Source organism: Heptranchias perlo, chromosome 1 (genome assembly GCF_035084215.1).
Source record: "Heptranchias perlo isolate sHepPer1 chromosome 1, sHepPer1.hap1, whole genome shotgun sequence".
Taxonomy (NCBI): Eukaryota; Metazoa; Chordata; class Chondrichthyes; order Hexanchiformes; family Hexanchidae; genus Heptranchias; species Heptranchias perlo.
Genome location: NC_090325.1, coordinates 75,699,469 through 75,722,019, shown reverse-complemented (window position 1 = coordinate 75,722,019; position 22,551 = coordinate 75,699,469).

Genomic DNA, 22,551 nt, shown 5'->3' with positions numbered 1-22,551 from the left:
AATCATAGACTGGTTACAGCACAGGAGCCCATCCAGCCGGTGCTGGCTCTATGCAAGAACAATCCAATTAGTCCCACTTCCCTGCTCTTTTCCCGTAGCCCTGCAATTTTTTTCCCATCAAACACTTATCCAATTCCCTTTGGAAGGCCATGATGGAATCCACCTCCATCACCCTCCCGGGCAGTGCATTCCAGATCATAACCACTAGTTGCGTAAAAAAGTTTTTCCTCATATTGCCCTTGGTTCTTTTGCCAATCACCTAAATCTGTGTCCTCTGGTTCTCGACCCTTCCGCCAATGGGAACAGTTTCTCTCTAACTACTCTGTCTGGACCCCTTATGATTTTGAATACCTCGATCAAATCTCCTCTCAACCTTCTCTGCTCTAAGGAGAACAACCCCAGCTTCTCCAGTCTATCCAAGTAACTGAAGTCCCTCATCCCTGGAACCATTCTAGTAAATCTTTTCTGAACCCTCTCGAAGGCCTTCACATCCTTCCTAAAGTGCGGTGCCCAGAATTGGTTGTGGCCGAACCAGTGTTTTATAAAGGTTCAACATAACCTCTTTGTTTTTGTACTCTATGCCTCTATTTATAAAGCCCGGGATGCTGTACGCTTTTTAAAACTGCTTTCTCAACCTGCCCTGCCACCTTCAACAACCTGTGCACATATACCCCCAGGTCTCTCTGTTCCTGCACCCCCTTTAGAATTGTACCCTTTAGTTTATATTGCCTCTTCTCGTTCTTCCTACCAAAATGTATCACTGCAGACTCCTCTGCGTTAAATTTCATCTGCCACGTGTCCATCCATTCCACCAGCCTGTCTATGTCCTCCTGAAGTCTATTGCTATCCTCCTCACTGTTCACTACACTTCCAAGTTTTGTGTCATCTGCAAATTTTGAAATTGTGCCCTGTACACCCAAGTCCAAGTCATTAATATACATCAAGAAAAGCAGTGCTCCTAGGACCGACCCCTGGGGAACACCACTGTACACCTCCCTCCAGTCTGAAAAACAACCGTTCACCACTGTCACTTATCCTGTCACTTAGCTAATTTCGAATCCATGCTGCCACTGCCCCTTTTATTCCATGGGCTTCCACTTTGCTGACAAGCCTATTATGTGGCACTGTATCAAATGCCTTTTGGAAGTCGATATACACCACATCAACCCTTCCTGTTACCTCATCAAAAATCTCAATCAAGTTAGTTAAACACGATTTGCCTTTAACAAATCCGTGCTGGCTTTCCTTTATTACTCCACGCTTGTCCAAGTGACTGTTAATTTTGTCCCGGATAATCATTTCTAAAAGCTTCCCCATCACTGAGGTTAAACTGACTGGCCTATAGTTGCCGGGTTTATCCTTACACCCTTTTGTTGAACAAGGGTGTGACATTTGCAATTCTCCAGTCCTCTGGTACCACCCCCGTATCTAAGGATGATTGGAAGATTATGGCCAGCACCTCTGCAATTTCCCCCCCTTACTTCCCTCAGCAACCTAAGATGCATCCCATCCAGACCAGGTGATTTATCTAAGTACAGCAAGCCTTTCTAGTACTACCTCATTATCAATTTTTAGCTCATCCAGCATCTCAACTACCTCCTTTTACTATGACTCTGGCAGCATATTCTTCCTTGGTAAAGACAGATGCAAAGTACTTATTTAGTACCTCAACCATACCCTCTGCCTCCAAGAGAGGGTCTCCCTTTTGGTCCCTAATCGGCCTCACCCCTCCTTTTACTACCTATTTACTATTTATACACCTATAGAAGACTTTTGGATTCCCTTTTATGTTAGTTGCCAGTCTATTCTCATACTCTCTCTTTACCCCTCTGTTACAAACAGTAGCTTGGACTTTGATGCCAGTGCTGTATTGTAAATGAGGTGGCACTGGTGCTTCTCACTCCATGGACTGTGGAGTACCATCTCTAATGATTGTTTTTACCACATGTACTATTCAGCGTTTCCAAATGCTAGGTCCATTTCCTTTTAATTTTCTCCATTTGTCACTCCTGTTGATCTGATGCTGGGGTGCGGTCCTACAAGTGCGGAGAGTTTTCCGGTATCTTGCCTAAGTGGCCATTCCACATACACAGTGGATGTTTCAGGCCATCAAGCATTGGAGAATGTCACACCTGGGGCTGAGCCTGTCATCATGCAGCACAGGTGCATGTGGAACAGTGAAACAGCAAAATGTTCCAGCTAAGTTCTTGTTATGCACTGGATATAATGTGTAATATGAGAACTGCTAGTTGCATTACCTTCTGTATCTTATCCACATGCTGCCCCTCGGCAACATCATCCAAAAACACATCGGGTTCCACATGTACGCTGATGACACCCAGCTCTACCTCACCACCACCTCTCTCGACCCCTCCACTGTCTGATTTGTCACATTGCTTGTTCGACATCTAGTATTGGATGAGCAGAAATATCCTCCAATCAAATATTGGGAAGACTGAAGCCATTGTCTTTGGTCTCTGTCACAAACTCCGTTCCCTAGTCACCGACTCCATCCCTCTCCCTGGCCACTGTCTGAGGCTGAACCAGACTGTTCACAAACTTGCTGTCCTGTTTGACACGGAGCTGAGCTTCCGACCACATATCTTCTCCATCACCAAGACCGCCTACTTCCACCTCCGTAACATCACCCGTCTCTGCCCCTGCCTCAGCTCATCTGCTGCTGGAACCCTCATGCCATCAGCTGCCCAGGCCCTAAGCTCTTGAATTCCCTCCCTAAACCTCTCCACCTCTCTCTCCTCCATTAAGATGCTCCTTTAAACCCACCTCTTGGTCAAATTTTGTTTGAAAATCACTCCTGTGAAGCGCCTTAGGACGTTTTACTACATTAAAGGTGCTATATAAATGCAAGTTGTTGTTCATTTTCTTTGTTAAAATTTAAGCAAACATTATTCATTTTGGAGTTTTTATTTTTAGTAGTTGGAAGTAAAATCAGGAACAAGTAGTTTTTGCACAAACTTCACTCACCTCTGACCTCTGATTCCTGCCACTCATGTATCTAAGCAGGTAATCATTAATCTATATTTCCACAGTACCTGGAAGAGTAATTATCAAGGATAATTTACCATCTGATTTAATGTGAGGAAATCTCATTAACAAAGCTGTGTTTCATTCAGAAAAATAACAATTGATGAATAACTATGAATACTTGTAGAAAACTTCAGAAAATTCATTCAGGGCACCTTACAATCGGTAGAGAAACAGAAGTCCTTGCAGGACTGACATTATCATCTTACTCAATCCTCAGAGAAAACTATGAGTTTCTCATCATAATTTCATAATGAGCTATTATCAGATACTAGTTACTTATATCCTTTCACCATGCTATTTAAGGGAAGCTCAGGGATCCTTTTACGATCAACCTTAGTTAGACAACTGCCTTTTAAAAAAAAATGATTGCTGGCTTGGTCATGATCCTGCCTAATTAAATAGAGCTGGAACCCCAAATAACATCTGCAGAACAACAATGAAACACTTTATCAGATATCTGTAACAGCTGGTAGTGCTAACAAACTACTTTTCAACAGGTGCACCAAGATAATGAGGGGATGGGGACAACAAGGGTCACAGAGATGTATTAGTCAATTAACAGTCCCATACATAATGAAGTGAAAAGGAACAGAGTAGATATCTAAAACCAAAAGAATTGGAAGGCAAGGATGGGCTCTCCAACAATAAAATAGTGACACTTATACTCATATAGCACTTTATCACATTAAAACATCTCAAAGTTCAAAATTAATTACTTTAGGAGTGTAATGATTTCTTATGCAGACAAATGTGAGAGCAGTGCAATCAAAATAAGAGATAAAATAAAGAAAATTCTCGTAATACAATAGTTCTGATTGTATCATGTGTCGACACACTAGCAAAAAAAAACAACATGATGTACAACTACTTTTGTAGGTAGTGACAGTTACAAAATTGGAAAGAAAGAACTTCCATTTATATAGCACCTTTCACGACCACAGGACGTCCCAAAGTGCTTTACAGCCAATGAAGTACTTTTGAAGTGTAGTCACTGTTGTAATGTAGGAAACACGGCAGCCAATTTGCACACAGCAAGGTCCCACAAGCAGCAGTGTGATAATGTCCAGGTGTTGGTTGAGGGATAAATATTGGCCAGGACATCGGGAAGAACTCCCCTACTCTTCTTCTATCGAAATAGTGCCATGGGATCTTTTACATCTACCTGAGAGGGCAGACGGGGCCTCGGTTTAATGTCTCATCCGAAAGATGGCATCACCGACAGTGCAGCACTCCCTCAGTACTGCATTGGAGTGTCAGCCTGGATTATGGGCTCAAGGCTCTGGAGTGGGACTTGTACCCATGACCTACTGACTCAGAGGTGAGAGTGCAACCAACAAAGCCATGGGCTATTATTAGTAAAATAGCAGACAGCATCAATACTGATGTTTTAATCTTGACATCATAATTCATCCCCTGAGCAATCTCTGTATCATTCAAAACTTTATGCATGTAAATAAACATGGTGGTTCCTCTGCTTTATCCTTAAAAGATAACAATGGTCTTAAATAACTGACAAGTGCAGGTTTCAGTCTTCGCAAGGCAAACAACAGGTACCAACAGCTCCCCACCAGTGGCATAGTGGGCTGCTTAACTCAACTTGTGTGAGTGCATTGCTCCTCTGAAATCCAATCATGATAGGTGCTGATATATGACTGCGTTTTCTCATATCCAGCCTCCAGGAAATGTCTTTCAGCAGCTGATGCCACAAGTCTCAGAATTTCCTTGTCAGTTATACATTGGACATCTGCCTATAATGTGGTGACAGGGGGGCTGGTGATGTACCAGCCACCTTGAGCTGAAGTCAAATGAGAAAAACGAAAGAACATGTATTTATATAGCATCTTATCACGCCAAAGCACTTCACAACCAATTAATTATTTTTGAAGTGTAGTCATTGTTGTTATATAGGTAAACATGCCAGCTGATTTGCAGCCTCCCAGCTCTCATATCTGAGGAAAAAGGACCGTGGCATCAGCACAAGTGCCAAGTTAAGTTTAGGCACATTGGTAAACATGTGTACTTCATCCTTCACACAAGGCATGAACACAATGCTCCAGATTTCCACTTCAGTTTAAGTGAAAAAGTGCTTCCTGATTCCACTCCTAAGTGGCCTAGCTCTAATTTTAAGATTATGCCCCCTTCCTTTGGATTCCCCCCACCAGCAGAAATAATTTCTCTGTTTCTACCCTATCGAATCATTTGAGCATTTTAAGCACCTCGATTATATTACTCCTCATCTTTCTTAACTCAAGGGAATACAAACCAAGTTTGTGCAACCTGTCCTCATAATTTAATCCTTTGAGCCTAGGTATCACTCTGGTGCATCTGGTCTGTATCCCCTATAAGACCAATATATCTTTCCTGAGGTTCAGTGTGCAAAACTGAATGCAATACTCCAGATGGGGTCTGACCAAGGCTCTATACAACTGAAGCGTCACTTCTTCTTTTATATTCCAGGCTCTTTGAGATAAAGGCCAACATTCCATTAGCCTTTTTGATTACTGTTTGTACCTATGCACTAGCTTTTAGTGATTTGAGTACATGAACCCCTAAATCCCTTTGCTCCTCCACAGCTCCTAGTCTCTCGTCATAAGAAAATATCTCAATTGGTCTTTCTCTGATCCAAAGGGGATGACCTCACATTTCCCCACATTGAACTACTTTTGCCATAGTTTTTCCCACTCACTTAATCTGTCTCTGTCCCTTTGTAACTCCCTTCTTCCATCTACACAAATTACTGGGCATCCTAATTTAGTGTCATCTGCAAACTTGGATATACAACTCTCTATTCCTTCATCCAAATCATTGATATATATGGTGAAAAGCTGAGGCCCCAGTACAGATCCCTGGGGAACATCACTCATCACATCCTGCCAGTCAGAGAACGAACCGTGTATCCCAACTCTGTCTCCTACCTTCCAACCAATTACCAACTCGTGTCAGAAGGTTATCTCCAATTCCGTGCTCTTTCATTTTTGCTAGTAATTTCTTGAGTGGAACCTTATCAAATGCCTTCTGGAAGTCCATATAAAAAGCATCCATATGCACCATGCTAGTGACCTTCTCAAAGAATTCAACTAGATTAGTCAGACATGACCTATCCTTCACAAATCCATGCTGACTCTCTTTGAGCTACTCATACTTGTCCAAGTGTTTTATTGCTCTGTGCTTGATGATACATTCCAGTAATACTCCACAACTGAATTTTTTTCACCCAGAGGGTGGTGGGGGTCTGGAACTTACTGCCTGAAAAGGTGGTAGAGGCAGAAATCCTCAACTCATTTAAAAATTACTTGGATGTGCACCTGAAGTGCCGTAACCTACAGGGCCATGGACCAATCGCTGGAAAGTGGGATTAAGCTGGATAGCTCTTTTTTGGCCGGCACGGATACGATGGGCCTTCTTCAGTGCCATAACTTTCTATGATTCTATGATGAACTGATGTTAAACTGACTGTTCTCACTTTCTAATGCTCACAGCAGGAACTATATTTGCAAAACAGCTGCACAATGCACAAAATTACATATGATCCTACCTGAATCCTACAGCATAGTGGGAAAAGGCTTTCTCTCATGAACACTCTGATTGGTGCCATTGATAACACAGGCGACCACTTACATTTACTGTCACTGCCAAGTTTGCCAGGCTTAGTAATTACTTGGAAACAACAATGATGGTGAGCTTAACCCGCATCGGAAACACTGTATGGACTATACAGTAATGCAGATCAGTGGTCATCCAGCACAGGCAGGAAAAAGGCTAGATGAAGCAGCTTCCTATCAAAGCAGCTGCACAATCTCCTATTCCAGCCAGACTCCTCAAAGGATTGATGAAATACTAGTGAGCAGGCAGGCACTGGCAGCCACTGCATTGTTAGACATGGCTTCAACTGTTGCAAGTACAGGTCATGATTCTGCATCCAGTGATTTAGGGCCACCACCATCCCAAAAAGGTTCTAAAATCCAACAGCAACCTGCCACCACAGTTGCTCCTCCCACTCACTTAGACACAGGCTTAGGTTATGTAGTCCCCTACACAGTCCTAAGAACAAAATCCGGTCTATTCCTTTCTGCTTACTCTGTGGACATCCAAGGTTTTTGACATGCATGCTGCAACAATCCAAAAGAGTCACTGATATCTTCAGTAGTTTTCATGCTCACTTCAATTTCCCCTTCTTATGTATAGAAAGCTCAAATGCACTCTGGAAGACCAGCCTCAAAAGGCTAGCTTCAAGGCAAGTCAGTGATTCATGGTACTGTTTTCCAAAACAAATATCACTCCTTCCCCATTCACCTCAAGCAGCTTTTATCAGTTCAGCATATATACACTTACCACCATGCATTAGTTAGGCAATGCAGCATGGAGTTCACTCCTTTCCATCAAACTAGCCATCTACACGTGTAGGACATTCCACTGATTTTTCCCATCTTCATGCAGGTGGGTCCTTACTATGGCCTGTTGAGTCAGACATCAACTCAGTACAGCGTTTTCTTCAGACTCTGAGAGTTCTCTAATGGGTTTGTTGGAAAGCTCTATATTTGTCAGTCATTGATAGTAACCCAGAGGATCATAATTGATGACAAACTGTAGCAAATGGAGAAATGATTTAGGATATTTTTTGTGTAATTACATGCCCTGGCAGATGAATGCAACTTCCTGATCCTGCTTCATTTCCCTAACAACCCTCCTGGCTTCATGACTCACTGCATCATAATATACCTTTACATCTGCTCTTGGTTACTTTGAAGAGGCTTTAAGTACAGCTTTAAAGGCCCTCTATTTTTGCTGAAAAGGTTCTCCTTCCCTTTGTAGTTAGCATTGCAGAGCTCTGCCTAGTAGGTAAATGGTTACAGTCTGTTCAGGACTTCAGCTGCAGAGGAGAGGAAATCTTTGGCAACATTATCTACCGTAATCACACAGATCTGGTCCTATGCTTTGCGATCAATAAATACCCTTTTGTTTAAGTGCCTTGACTTGATCACTTGTTATGTATAATCATAGAATCATAGAATGGTTACATCACAGAAGGAGGCCATTCGGTCCGTCGAGCCCATGCCGGCTCTTTCTAAGAGCAATCCAATTAGTCCCATTCCCCCGCTCCTTCCCCATAGCCCTGCAAATTTTTTCTCAGCAAGTATTTATCCAATTGCTTTTCGAAAACCACAATTGAATCTGCTTCCACCACCCTTTCAGGCACTGCATTCCAGATCATAACTACTCGCTGCGTAAAAAAGTTTTTCCTCATGTTGCCTTTAGTTCTTTTGCCAATCACCTTAAATCTGTGTCCCCTGGTTTTCAACCCTTCCACCAATGGGAACAGTTTCTCTTTATTTACTTTATCTAAACCCTTGATGATTTTGAAAACTTCGATCAAATCTCCACTTAACCTTATTTTTCTTTATTCATTCATGGGATGTAAGTGTCACTGGCAGGGCCAGCATTTATTGCCCATTCATAATTTCCCTTGAGAAGGTGGTGGTGAGCCGCCTTCTTGAACCGCTGCAGTCCATGTGATGAAGGTTCTCCCACAGTGCTGTTAGGTAGGGAATTCCAGGATTTTGACCCAGCGACGATGAAGGAGCGGCGATATATTTCCAAGTCGGGATGGTGTGTGACTTGGAGGGGAACGTGCAGTTGGTGTTGTTCCCATGTGCCTGCTGCCCTTGTCCTTCTAGGTGATAGAAGTTGCGGGTTTGGGAGGTGCTGTCGAAGAAGCCTTGGCGAGTTGCTGCAGTGTATCCTGTGGATGGTGCACGCTGCAGCCACAGTGCGCCGGTGGTGAAGGGAGTGAATGTTTAGGGTGATGGATGGGGTGCCAATCAAGCGGGCGGCTTTGTCCTGGATGGTGTTGAGCTTCTTGAGTGTTGTTGGAGCTGCACTCATCCAGGCAAGTGGAGAGTATTCCAACACACTCCTGACTTGTGCCTTGTAGATGGTGGAAAGGCTTTGGGGAGTCAGGAGGTGAGTCACTCGCCACAGAATACCCAGCCTCTGACCTGCTCTTGTAGCCACAGTATTTATGTGGTTGGTCCAGTCAAGTTTCTTGTCAATGGTGACCTCCAGGATGTTGATGGTGGGGGATTCGGCAATGGTAATGCTGTTGAATGTCAAGGAGAGGTAGTTAGATTCTCTCGTGTTGGAGATGGTCATTGCCTGGCACTTGTCTGGCACGAATGTTACTTGCCACTTATCAGTCCAAGCCTGGATGTTGTCCAGGTCTTGCTGCATGCGGGCACGGACTGCTTCATTATCTGAGGGGTTGCGAATGGAACTGAACACTGTGCAATCATCAGCGAACATCCCCATTTCTGACCTTATGATGGAGAGAAGGTCATTGATGAAGCAGCTGAAGATGGTTGGGCCTAGGACACTGCCCTGAGGAACTCCTGCAGCAATGTCCTGGGGCTGAGATGATTGGCCTCCAACAACCACTACCATCTTCCTTTGTGCTAGGTATGACTCCAACCACTGGAGAGTTTTCCCCCTGATTCCCATTGACTTCAATTTTACTAGGGCTCCTTGGTGCCACACTCAGTCAAATGCTGCCTTGATGTCAAGGGCAGTTGCTCTCACCTCACCTCTGGAATTCAGCTCTTTTGTCCATGTTTGGACCAAAGTTGTAATGAGGTCTGGAGTCGAGTGGTCCTGGCGGAACCCAAACTGAGCATCGGTGAGCAGGTTATTGGTGAGTAAGTGCTGCTTGATAGCACTGTTGATGACACCTTCCATCACTTTGCTGATGATTGAGAGTAGACTGATGGGGCGGTAATTGGCTGGATTGGATTTGTCCTGCTTTTTGTGGACAGGACATACCTGGGCAATTTTCCACATTGTCTGGTAGATGCCAGTGTTGTAGCTGTACTGGAACAGTTTGGCTGGAGGTGCAGTTAGTTCTGGAGCACAAGTCTTCAGCACTACAGCCGGGATGTTGTCAGGGCCCATAGCCTTTGTTGTATCCAGTGCACTCAGCTGTTTCTTGCTATCACGTGGAGTGAATTGAATTGGCTGAAGACTGGCTTCTGTGATGGTGGGGATATCGGGAGGAGGCCGAGATGGATCATCTACTTGGAACTTCTGGCTGAAGATTGTTGCAAACGCTTCAGCCTTGTCTTTTGCGCTCACGTGCTGGACTCTGCCATCATTGAGGATGGGGATGTTTGCAAAGCCTCCTCCTCCCATTAGTTGTTTAACTGTCCACCACCATTCATGACTGGATGTGGTAGGACTGCAGAGCTTTGACCTGATCTGTTGGTTGTGGAATTGCTTTGCTCTGTCTGTAGCATGTTGCTTCCCCTGTTTAGCATGCATGTAGTCCTGTGTTGTAGCTTCACCAGGTTGGCACCTTATTTTTAGGTACGCCTGGTGCTGCTTCTGGCATGCTCTTCCACACTCCTCATTGAACCAGGGTTGATCCCCTGGCTTGTTGGTAATGGTAGAGTGAGGAATATGCCGGGCCATGAGGTTACAGATTGTGCTGGAATACAAATCTGCTGCTGCTGATGGCCCACAGCGCCTCATGGATGCCCAGTTTTGAGCTGCTAGATCTGTTCTGGATCTATCCCATTTAGCACGGTGGTAGTGCCACACAACACGTTGGATGGTGTCCTCAGTGTGAAGACTTGACTTCGTCTCCACGAAGACTGTGCGGTGGTCACTCCTACCAATACTGTCATGGACAGATGCATCTGCGACTGGTAGATTGGTGAGGACGAGATCAAGTAGGTTTTTCCCTCGTGTTGGTTCGCTCACCACCTGCCACAGGCCCAGTCTGGCAGCTGTGTCCTTCAGGACTCGGCCAGCTCAGTCAGTCATGGTGCTACCGAGCCACTCATGGTGATGGACATTGAAGTCCCCCACCCATAGTACATTGCTACCCTCAGTGCTTCCTCCAAGTGGTGCTCAACATGGAGGAGGACTGATTCATCAGCTGAGGGAGGGCGGTAGGTGATAATCAGCAGGAGGTTTCCTTGCCCATGTTTGACCTGATGCCATGAGATTTCATGGGGTCCGGAGTCAATGTTGAGGATTCCCAGTGCTACTCCCTCCTGACTGTATATCACTGCTCTGATATAGTCTCTGCTCCAAGGAGAACAACCCCAGCTTTTCCAGTCTATCCACGCAACTGAAATCCCTTATCCCTGGAACCATTCTAGTAAATCCTTTCTGCACCCCCTCTAATGCCTTCACAACCTTTCTAAAGTGCGGTGCCCAGAATGGGACACAATACTCCAGTTGTGGCCAAACCAGTGTTTTATGAAGGTTCAACATAACTTCCTTGCTTTTGTACTCTATGCCTCTATTTATAAAGCTAAGGATCCTGTATGCTTTTTTTAACCGCTTTTTAAACTGTCCTGCCACATATACCCCCAGGTCTCTCTGTTCCTGTACCCCCTTTAGAATTCTACCATTTAGTTTATATTGCCTCTCCACATTCTTCCTGCCAAAATGTATCACTTCGCACTTCTCTGCATTAAATTTCATCTGCCATGCGTCAGCTCATTCCACCAGCCTGTCTATGTCCTCTAGAAGTCTATTACTATCCTCCTCACTGTTTACTACACTTCCAAGTTTTGTGTCATCTGCAAATTTTGAAATTGTGCCCTGTACACCCAAGTCCAAGTCATTAATATATATCAAGAAAAGCAGTGATCCTAGTACTGACCACTGGGGAACACCACTGTACGCCTCCCTCCAGTCCGAAAAACAACCGTTCACCACTATTCTCTGTTTCCTGCCACTTAGCCAATTTCATATCCATGCTGCCATTGCCCCTTTTATTCCACGGGCTTCAATTTTGCTGACAAGCCTAGAGGTCATAGTGGTCATCAATCATTCTGAATGGCAATCACCCTTTGTTGTGAGGAAGGCATCTTGCCCAAGACAAGCTAAAAACCGCAATCTTGGCTTGAGCTTTTTTAGTGATTGTCAAACAGAACCTTTGAACAACTAAATGATCAATTGCTGTGCTATGAGTTGATGATCTTAGAGAGGTATGTGAGGTAGTCAAGGGAATGGAAAAGGTAAATCCACAATATCACTTTAAATTAAATTGTTGGAGCGGGGCAAGGCGACACAGGTTCAAACTAGTAAAAGGTAAATTTAAGGATGTTCTTCTTTACGTAAAGAGTGACCAATACAAGGACTGGACTTAGAATCATAGAAGTTTACAACATGGAAACAGGCCCTTCGGCCCAACATGTCCATGTCGCCCAGTTTATACCACTAAGCTAGTCCCAATTGCCTGCACTTGGCCCATATCCCTCTATACCCATCTTACCCATGTAACTGTCCAAATGCTTTTTAAAAGACAAAATTGTACCCGCCTCTACTACTGCCTCTGGCAGCTCATTCCAGACACTCACCATCCTTTGAGTGAAAAAATTGCCCCTCTGGACCCTTTTGTATCTCTCCCCTCTCACCTTAAATCTATGTCCCCTCGATATAGACTCCCCGACCTTTGGGAAAAGATTTTGACTATCGACCTTATCTATGCCCCTCATTATTTTATAGACTTCTATAAGATCACCCCGAAACCTCCTACTCTCCAGGGAAAAAAGTCTCAGCCTATCCAACCTCTCCCTATAAGTCAAACCATCAAGTCCCGGAAGCATTCTAGTAAATCTTTTCTGCACTCTTTCTAGTTTAATAATATCCTTTCTATAATAGGGTGACCAGAACTGTACACAGTATTCCAAGTGTGGCCTTACTAATGTCTTGTACAACTTCAACAAGACATCCCAACTCCTGTATTCAATGTTCTGACCAATGAAACCAAGCATGCTGAATGCCTTCTTCACCACCCTATCCACCTGTGACTCCACTTTCAAGGAGCTATGAACCTGTACTCCTGATCTCTTTGTTGTATAACTCTCCCCAACGCCCTACCATTAACGGAGTAGGTCCTGGCCCGATTCGATCTACCAAAATGCATCACCTCACATTTATCTAAATTAAACTCCATCTGCCATTCATCGGCCCACTGGCCCAATTTATCAAGATCCCGTTGCAATCCTAGATAACCTTCTTCACTGTCCACAATGCCACCAATCTTGGTGTCATCTGCAAACTTACTAACCATGCCTCCTAAATTCTCATCCAAATCATTAATATAAATAACAAATAACAGCGGACCCAGCACCGATCCCTGAGGCACACCGCTGGACACAGGCCTCCAGTTTGTAAAACAACCCTCGACAACCACCCTCTGTCTTCTGCCGTCAATCCAATTTTGTATCCAATTGGCTACCTCACCTTGGATCCCGTGAGATTTAACCTTATGTAACAACTTACCATGCGGTACCTTGTCAAATGCTTTGCTGAAGTCCATGTAGTCCACGTCTACTGCACAGCCCTCATCTATCTTCTTGGTTACCCCTTCAAAAAACTCAATCAAATTTGTGAGACATGATTTTCCTCTCACAAAACCATACTGACTGTTCCTAATCAGTCCCTGCCTCTCCAAATGCCCGTAGATCCTGTCTCTCAGAATACCCTCTAACAACTTACCCACTACAGATGTCAGGCTCACCGGTCTGTAGTTCCCAGGCTTTTCCCTGCCGCCCTTCTTAAACAAAGGCACAACATTTGCTACCCTCCAATCTTCAGGCACCTCACCTGTAGCTGTCGATGATTCAAATATCTCTGCTAGGGGACCCGCAATTTCCTCCCTAACCTCACATAACGTCCTGGGATACATTTCATCAGGTCCCGGAGATTTATCTACCTTGATGCGCGTTAAGACTTCCAGCACCTCCCTCTCTGTAATATGTACACTCCTCAAGACATCACTATTTATTTCCCCAAGTTCCCTAACATCCATGCCTTTCTCAACCGTAAATACCGATGCGAAATAGTCATTTAGGAACTCACCCATCTCTAGTGGTTCCGCACGTAGATGACCTTGTTGATCCTTAAGTGGCCCTACTCTCTCCCTAGTTACTCTTTTGCCCCTTATGTATTTGTAAAAGCTCTTTGGATTCACCTTTGCCTTATCTGCCAAAGCAATCTCATATCCCCTTTTTGCCCTCCTGATTTCTCTCTTAACTCTACTCCGGCAATCTCTATACTCTTCAAGGGATCCACTTGATCCCAGCTGCCTATGCATGTCATATGCCTCCTTCTTCTTTCTGACTAGGGCCTCAATCTCCCGAGTCATCCAAGGTTCCCTACTTCTACCAGCCTTGCCCTTCACTTTATAAGGAATGTGCTTACCTTGAACCCTGGTTAACACACTTTTGAAGGCCTCCCACTTACGAGACGTCCCTTTGCCTGCCAACAGACTCTTCCAATCAACTTCTGAAAGTTCCTGTCTAATACCATCAAAATTGGCCTTTCCCCAATTTAGAATTTTAACTTCTGGGCCAGACCTATCCTTCTCCATAGCTATCTTAAAACTAATGGAATTATGATCACTGGTCCCAAAGTGATCCCTCACTAACACTTCTGTCACCTGCCCTTCCTTATTTCCCAAGAGGAGGTCAAGTTTTGCCCCCTCTCTAGTCGGGCCATCCACATACTGAATGAGAAATTCCTCCTGAATACACTCAACAAATTTCTCTCCATCCAAGCCCCTAATGCTATGGCTGTCCCAGTCAATGTTGGGAAAGATAAAGTCCCCTACTATTACCACCCTATTTTTCTTGCAGCTGTCTGTAATCTCCTTATATATTTGCTCCTCAATTTCCCGTTGACTATTTGGGGGTCTGTAGTACAATCCTATCAAAGTGATCTCTCCCTTCTTATTTTTCAGTTCTACCCATATAGACTCAGTGGGCGAACCCTCGGATATATCCCCTCTCACTACTGCCGTGATGTTCTCCCTAATCAAGAACGCAACTCCCCCTCCTCTCTTACCTCCTGCTCTATCTTTCCTATAGCATCTGTACCCTGGAACATTGAGCTGCCAGTCCTGCCCCTCCCTTAGCCATGTTTCAGTAATAGCTATAACATCCCAGTCCCATGTACCCATCCATGCCCTGAGTTCATCTGCCTTGCCCATCAGACTTCTTGCATTGAAATAAATGCAGTTTAATCTAGCCTTCCCTTGGTCTTTGCTCTGCTTTCTCAGACCATCTGTCCGGTCATGTTTTGTACACTCTCCCTTACTGCCTTTTGTTTCTGTCACCACTTTACTTCCCACTGACTTCCTGCATCGGTTCCCATCCCCCTGCCAGATTAGTTTAAACCCTCCCCAACAGCACTAGCAAACACTCCCCCTAGGACATTGGTTCCAGTCCTGCCCAGATGCAGACCGTCCAATTTGTACTGGTCCCACCTCCCCCAGAACCGGTTCCAATGTCCCAGGAATTTGAATCCCTCCCTCTTGCACCATCTCTCAAGCCACGTATTCATCCTAGCTATCCTGTCATTCCTACTCTGACTGGCCCGTGGCACTGGTAGCAATCCTGAGATTACTACCTTTGAGGTCCTACTTTTTAGTTTAACTCTTAACTCCCTAAATTCAGCTTGTAGGACCTCATCCCATTTTTTACCTATATCGTTGGTACCGATATGCACCACGACAACTGGCTGTTCACCCTCCCCCTCCAGAATGTTCTGCAGCCGCTCCGAGACATCCCTGACCCTTGCACCAGGGAGGCAACATACCATCCTGGAGTCTCGGTTGCGTCCGCAGAAACGCCTGTCTATTCCCCTTACAATCGAGTCCCCTATCACTGTAGCTCTGCCACTCTTTTTCCTGCCCTCCTGTGCAGCAGAGCCAGCCACGGTGCCATGAACCTGGCCGCTGCCACCTTCCCCTGGTGAGCCATCACCCCCAACAGTATCCAAAACGGTATACCTGTTTGAGAGGGGGATGGCCACAGGGGACCCCTGCACTACCTGCCTGCACCTCTTACTCTGTCTGGTGGTCACCTATTCACTTCCTGCCTGTACTTCCTTTACCTGCGGTGTGACCAACTCGCTAAACGTGCTATCCACGAGTTTCTCTGCATCGCGGATGCCCCACAGTGAGTCTACCTGCAGCTCCAGCTCCGAGAGACGATTGGTCAGTAGCTGCAGGTGGACACACTTCCTGCACACATGGTCGGCAGGGACACTGGTAGTGTCCATGACTTCCCACATCTTGCAGGAGGGGCATATCACGGGTGCGAGGTCTGCTGCCATGACTTGCCTTAGCTTAGTTCCCCCTTTTAAATTACGTTGAAATTAGAAAAGGTTAACTATACCAGGGACCTAGGTTCACTAAAAAAACACTACCTGCTATAAAACCTGCAGACCTTCCCTTTCTTATTACTTTACTCACAGTAAAATGGTAGAAATACTCACCTGAACCTACTCACCAATCAGCTGCCTCCCCTGTGCCGCGTCACTTTCTGACTGGTGACGTCACCCTGAACTGCCGCTGGTCTCAGAGTAAGCCTCGGGTCGCTGCTCTTGATATCCCCGCTCTCCGGTCTCTCGCCTCTGGTTCCGCCCAGGTCCGCCGCCGCTCAGGTCTCGGGCCTCAGGTCGCTGCTCTTTATATCCCCGCTCTCCGGTCTCTCGCCTCTGGTTCCGCCCAGGTCCGCCGCCGCTCAGGTCTCGGGCCTCGGGTCGCTGCTCTTGATATCCCCGCTCTCCGGTCTCTCGCCTCTGGTTCCGCCCAGGTCCGCCGCCGCTCAGGTCTCGGGCCTCAGGTCGCTGCTCTTTATATCCCCGCTCTCCGGTCTCTCGCCTCTGGTTCCGCCCAGGTCCGCCGCCGCTCAGGTCTCGGGCCTCGGGTCGCTGCTCTTGATATCCCCGCTCTCCGGTCTCTCGCCTCTGGTTCCGCCCAGGTCCGCCGCCGCTCAGGTCTCGGGCCTCAGGTCGCTGCTCTTTATATCCCCGCTCTCCGGTCTCTCGCCTCTGGTTCCGCCCAGGTCCGCCGCCGCTCAGGTCTCGGGCCTCGGGTCGCTGCTCTTGATATCCCCGCTCTCCGGTCTCTCGCCTCTGGTTCCGCCCAGGTCCGCCGCCGCTCAGGTCTCGGGCCTCGGGTCGCTGCTCTTTATATCCCCGCTCTCCGGTCTCTCGCCTCTGGTTCCGCCCAGGTCCGCCACCGCTCAGCACTCTCGATAGAGTAGTGGAAACAAAAACCTGGAGTCATTTAAGAAACAATTAAATCTGCAATGAAGGAATGTTAAAGGCTTCCTGGACGAATGAATTAAGATGGGCTGATCGGCCTTCCTTATTAGTAATTATCTTGCGGCATCTTGTGTGAATCTTGTAGATGTTGTCACACTTCGGAATGGAAGCAAAGAGCAAAGCTGCTTGAAGTATTTGCACCACGTTTGAAGCTGCAGTCTTAACATATTCTTAGCCTACAGCTAATATGGAAATTTTCAAATAATAGACAGAAGCGAGCACATTGGGAGCTGTCTCCTTTCCCTGGTGAGGTTAGTGTTAAACAGGCACTAGGTACATTATGGTTTTGGTCAATTGATTTCACTGCTGAGAGAAGTTGCTCGAATCAATGGTTTTACAGTTAATAGGTTTAGCTCTGCCTTAATATTTTAATGATTTTTCAACAAGATTAATCCTTTCAATGTTATTTCTGGTCACATAGATGTCTTCAGAAGAACTTTACATTCTGGTTATTGCAAAGTTCGTTCACTCTTGCTTTAGTTTGTTAATTGTTGCGCTTTCTGTTGTTTTGCTGAAACTTTTAGTGAATTTATACAAAGGGTAAATTTCCCAAGGCCCTGTGGTGCTGGAGGGGCTTTGCGTGCAGCAGTCTGTGATTGTAATTCTCTAAGCGCTCGATTTTATGAGGTGTGATTTGGTCTGTGCTACCAGGCACATGGTATGTGGCCTCATTTAAATATTAAAACCCAATAGTAAATTGCTGGCCTTTGAATTTCACAAATATGATTGAGGCTCTGCCCATATGAGTAGTTTTTTTGCAAGAATTTTTTTTGTTTTTTCATATGCCCGTTGTTTAATTTTGATCCATGCATTAGTTTCTTTTTGTTGTGTGGGTGCCCATTTCCTCCCACCCCAATACTTGTCTTCATTATTCTTGTGTATTGCTGGCTTGTTGCACCATATGAGGATGGAATTCCTTTGGGGCTTTCAAGCACACTGCATCACTGAGATGAAGAATAAGAGATCATGCACACTCAATAAAAGCAGGTGCAATGACTCCTGAGGTACTTTGGCCACACTCATCAATGCCACAGAAACATGGAGGTTTACAGCATGTAAGGAGGTCATTTGGCTCATCACGTCTGTGCTGACTCTTTATGAGAGTAATCCAAAACTGATCCCACTGCTCCAGTCTTTCCCCAGTGTACTGTATTTTTCGCTGCTTCAAATATTTAGCCAATTTTCCGTTAAAAGAATCAACCATTTTCTGTGGCGGAGCATTCCATGCTTCAACAACTCTCTGTGTAAAGACATTTCTTCTAACCTCACTCCATACTCTCTTAGTGATAATTTTAACTTGATGACTGCTCGGCATAGACTGCCATACCACAAGAAATAGTCTTTCTCCATTCACTCTATCAAAACTCTTCATAATTTAAAAAACCCCTATTAAATCTCCCCTTTAATGCTATATGCTCTCTATGCCTTTAATGTCCTTTCTATAATGGGGCACCGAAAGCTGCACACAGTACTCTAACTGCAACCTAACTAATGATATTGTCACTTTTTATGCCTTTATCTACCTGCACTCACACTTCCACTTTATGTATTTGAATCCCTTGGTCTGTCTGGTCATCCACCCCTTTCATGTCTTTCTAGTGACATTCTATTAAGAGTATACTCCCATTCCTCATTTTTCTCCTAAATGTAATATCTCACATTTAGCCACATTAAATTGCATCTCCCACCTGTATACCTATTCTACTAACCTCTGAAGTATTTTGCAGTCCTTCATGCTATTTACCAAACCTCCTCCTTTTGTGTTGTCAGCAAATTCTAATATTATGTTCCCTAATACGATAATCTGGGACAAAATTAACTAGTCTCTTGGACAGGTGTGGATTAATTAAGGAAAGCTAGCTTAGATTTATTTAAGGCAAATCATGTTTAACCAACTTGATTGAGTTTTTTGATGAGGTAACAGAGAGGGTTGGTGAGGGCAATGCGGTTGATGTGGTGTATATGCAGAGAGCTGGCTTGGGCTTGATAGACTGAATAGCCTCCTCCTGTGCTGTAACCATTCTAAGATTCTATGATTCTACATCCATATACACCACATATACACCACATCAGGCGTTTGATAAAGTGCCACAGAATAGGCTTGTCAGCATTGTTGAAGCCCATGGAATGAAAGGGGCAGTGGCAGCGTGGATACGAAAGTGGCTAATAGACAGGAAGCAGAGAGTAGTGGTGAACGGTTGTTTTTCGGACTGGAGGAAGGTACACAGTGGTGTTCCCCAGGGGTCGGTACTAGGACCACTGCTTTTCTTGATATATATTAATGACTTGGACTTGGGTGTACAGGGCACAATTTCAACATTTGCAGATGACGCAAAACTTGGAAGTGTAGTGAACAGTGAGGAGGATAGTGATAGACTTTAAGAGGATATAGACAGGCTGGTGGAATGGGTGGACACGTGGCAGATGAAATTTAACACAGAGAAATGCGAAGTGATACATTTTGGTAGGAAGAACGAGGAGAGGCAATATAAACTAAATGGTACAATTCTAAAGGGGTGCAGGAACAGAGAGACCTGGGGGTATATGTGTACAGGTCATTGAAGGTGACAGGGTAGGTTGAGAAAGTGGTTAAAAAGCATACAGGATCCTGGGCTTTACAAATAGAGGCATAGAGTACAAAAGCAAAGAGGTTATGATGAACTTTTACAAAACACTGGCTCGGCCACAACTGGGGTATTGTGTCCAGTTCTGGGCAGCGCACTTTAGGAAGGATGTGAAGGTCTTAGAGAGGGTACAGAAAAGATTTACTAGAATGGTCCCAGGGATGAAGGACTTCAGTTACGTGGATAAACTGGAGAAGCTGGGGTTGTTCTCCTTAGTGCAGAGAAGGTTGATAGGAGATTTGATAGAGGTGTACAAAATTATGAGGGGTCTAGACAGAGTAGATAGAGAGAAACTCTTTCCATTGATGGAAGGGTCGAGACCTAGAGACCACAGATTTAAGGTGATTGGCAAAAGAGCCAAAGGCGACATGAGGAAAAACTTTTTCACGCAGCGAGTAGTTATGACCTGGAATGCACTGCCTGAAAGGGTGGTGGAAGCAGATTCAATTGCGGCTTTCAAAAGGGAATTGGATAAGTACTTGAAGGGAAAAAAATCTGCAGGGCTATGGGGAAAGGGTTGGGGAGTGGGACTGACTGGATTGCTCTTGCAGAGAGCTGGCTTGGGCTTGATAGACTGAATAGCCTCCTCCTGTGCTGTAACCATTCTAAGATTCTATGATTCTACATCCACGGCCAAATCATCTATATATACGCAGAACAAAAGTGGACCCAGCACTGGCCCCTGGGTACATGTCTTTTAACCCTTTTCCAGTCTGAACAACACCTATTTACCCTAACTCTTGTTTCTTCTCTGTCAACCAACTTTCTATCCTTGCTGCTACATTTCCTCTTATATAAGACACCTGAATTTTTCTACCAAGCCTCTTGTGAGACACCTTGTCATACATCTTCTGAACATTTATATACACTACATCACTTTATCTATCTAATCAGTCACTCTTCAAAAAACTCTATTAACTTTGTCAAATTTGCCTTTAACAAATCCATGCTGGTGGACCTTGATTAGCCCTTGCATTTCTAAATGCTTACTACCTCAGGGCATGTTTCTCCCCCTTTCTCTTCTGATAGTATTTTCTCAATATTTATTAATCCTGCTCTTCATCTTCTGTATTAAACCTAGACTTCCCCCACACCCCTGCCATGTTAGTTTAAATCCTCCCCCACTGCTCTATTTACGCTCTCCTCAAAAATATTGGTGCTGTTTCAGTTCAGGTGAAGGCTGACCCCTCCCTTATTCCAGAAATTGCTCCAATGTCCCAAGAATGTAAACCTTTCCCTTCTGCACCAGCCGTGCAGCCACACTTTTGAATCTTCCTCTGTTTAACTTGTCCAACATGCGGCACAGGAAACAATCTTGAGATTATCACCTTTAAAATCCTATTTTTCAATCGAGTGCTTGGCTCCTTCAACTTCCTCTGCAAAGCATCAAATGTATTTCTATCTCTGCCATTGGTTCCAGAAGTTTTTCTACCCATTCTGTGATGTTGTTCATCTTGGCACCAAGGTGACATCATACCATTTGGGACTCCTAGTCATGGATCCTGCATGTGGATATGTCAGAAGGCTGTGAATTGGGCATACTGGCCAACATATAGGCTTTGCACTGAGCACAAGTATCCTTTGTGAAAACACAAATGATGCAAAGCTGTTCACACAGAGTACAATTTTTGTGAATTTGTCAAAACTTTTTTTAACAGATTGGAAGCTTTGCTTGAAAAAAAAACTATTCATTTTCAAGAGATACACTTACTGGGTCAGTGAGAAACATTAACCATTAACAAAAATGGCTTCATATTGGCCTTTAATATAATTAAGAACGAGCTAGATAGATTTCTAGACACAAAAGGCATCAAGGGGTATGGGGAGAGACCGGAATATGGTATTGAGATAGAGGATCAGCCATGATCATATTGAATGATGGAGCAGGCTCGAAGGGCCGAATGGCCTACTCCTGCTCCTATTTTCTATGTTTCTATGTTTCAAGCAAAGTGTATCACTGCAGTAAATCTTTCTGATTTTTAAAAAGTATTATAACTGATTTGTAAAAAGTATTATAACTGATTTGTAAAAAGTATTATAACTGATTTGTAAAAAGTATTATAACTTTTTTTTCCCCATCCTTTTCAGGAGGGACTAGGGCAAATTTTTCTCTCCCTTTCCTCGTGATTTTAGGTAGATTTGGGGTGGGGGGAAAGGAAAACTGAACCTGTTCCACCGGCTTCCTGCCACCCATTGGCACTTCCGGAATGTCCCACTGGAAGTGAAGGTGGGCATTCTATACCATCACCCAATTAAGGTTGGGCATTTTAAAATGGTTTTCAAATGATGGAATACATCATAATGCAGTCCTGTCATTTCCATCATAGCAACGCTGGGTGCTAGGGACACTGTTTGTTCTTGGTGCACAGCGCTGCTATGGTGTGAGATGGGGAGGATATGAATTTTAAGATTCCCAAGGAAGTACAATCAATCATGGGGTGATTAATTGTACTCTCTGAGCCCCGTGATTTTTAAATAAAATATGAGCTGTCCCGAGGGTGTCTGGCCCTGCTAGACAGCGGCAGGCGCCTGAGGCCTACTGACATGGGGTCCTCAAAGTAGGTAGGAATCCTTCTGGGAGCTCGCTTAAAATATTTAAATGACCCCGATGCTGGGATATCAGCTGGGGTCAATGGCGGGCCGAATATCCGTTGACCTTCAGCCTGAAAAGAAAATTTGCCTCACAAATTTGGTGCGGGTTAGCTTAAGGGCAGCAGAGTATCATCTACCCTTATGTCATTTCGCCAGGGATTCTGCT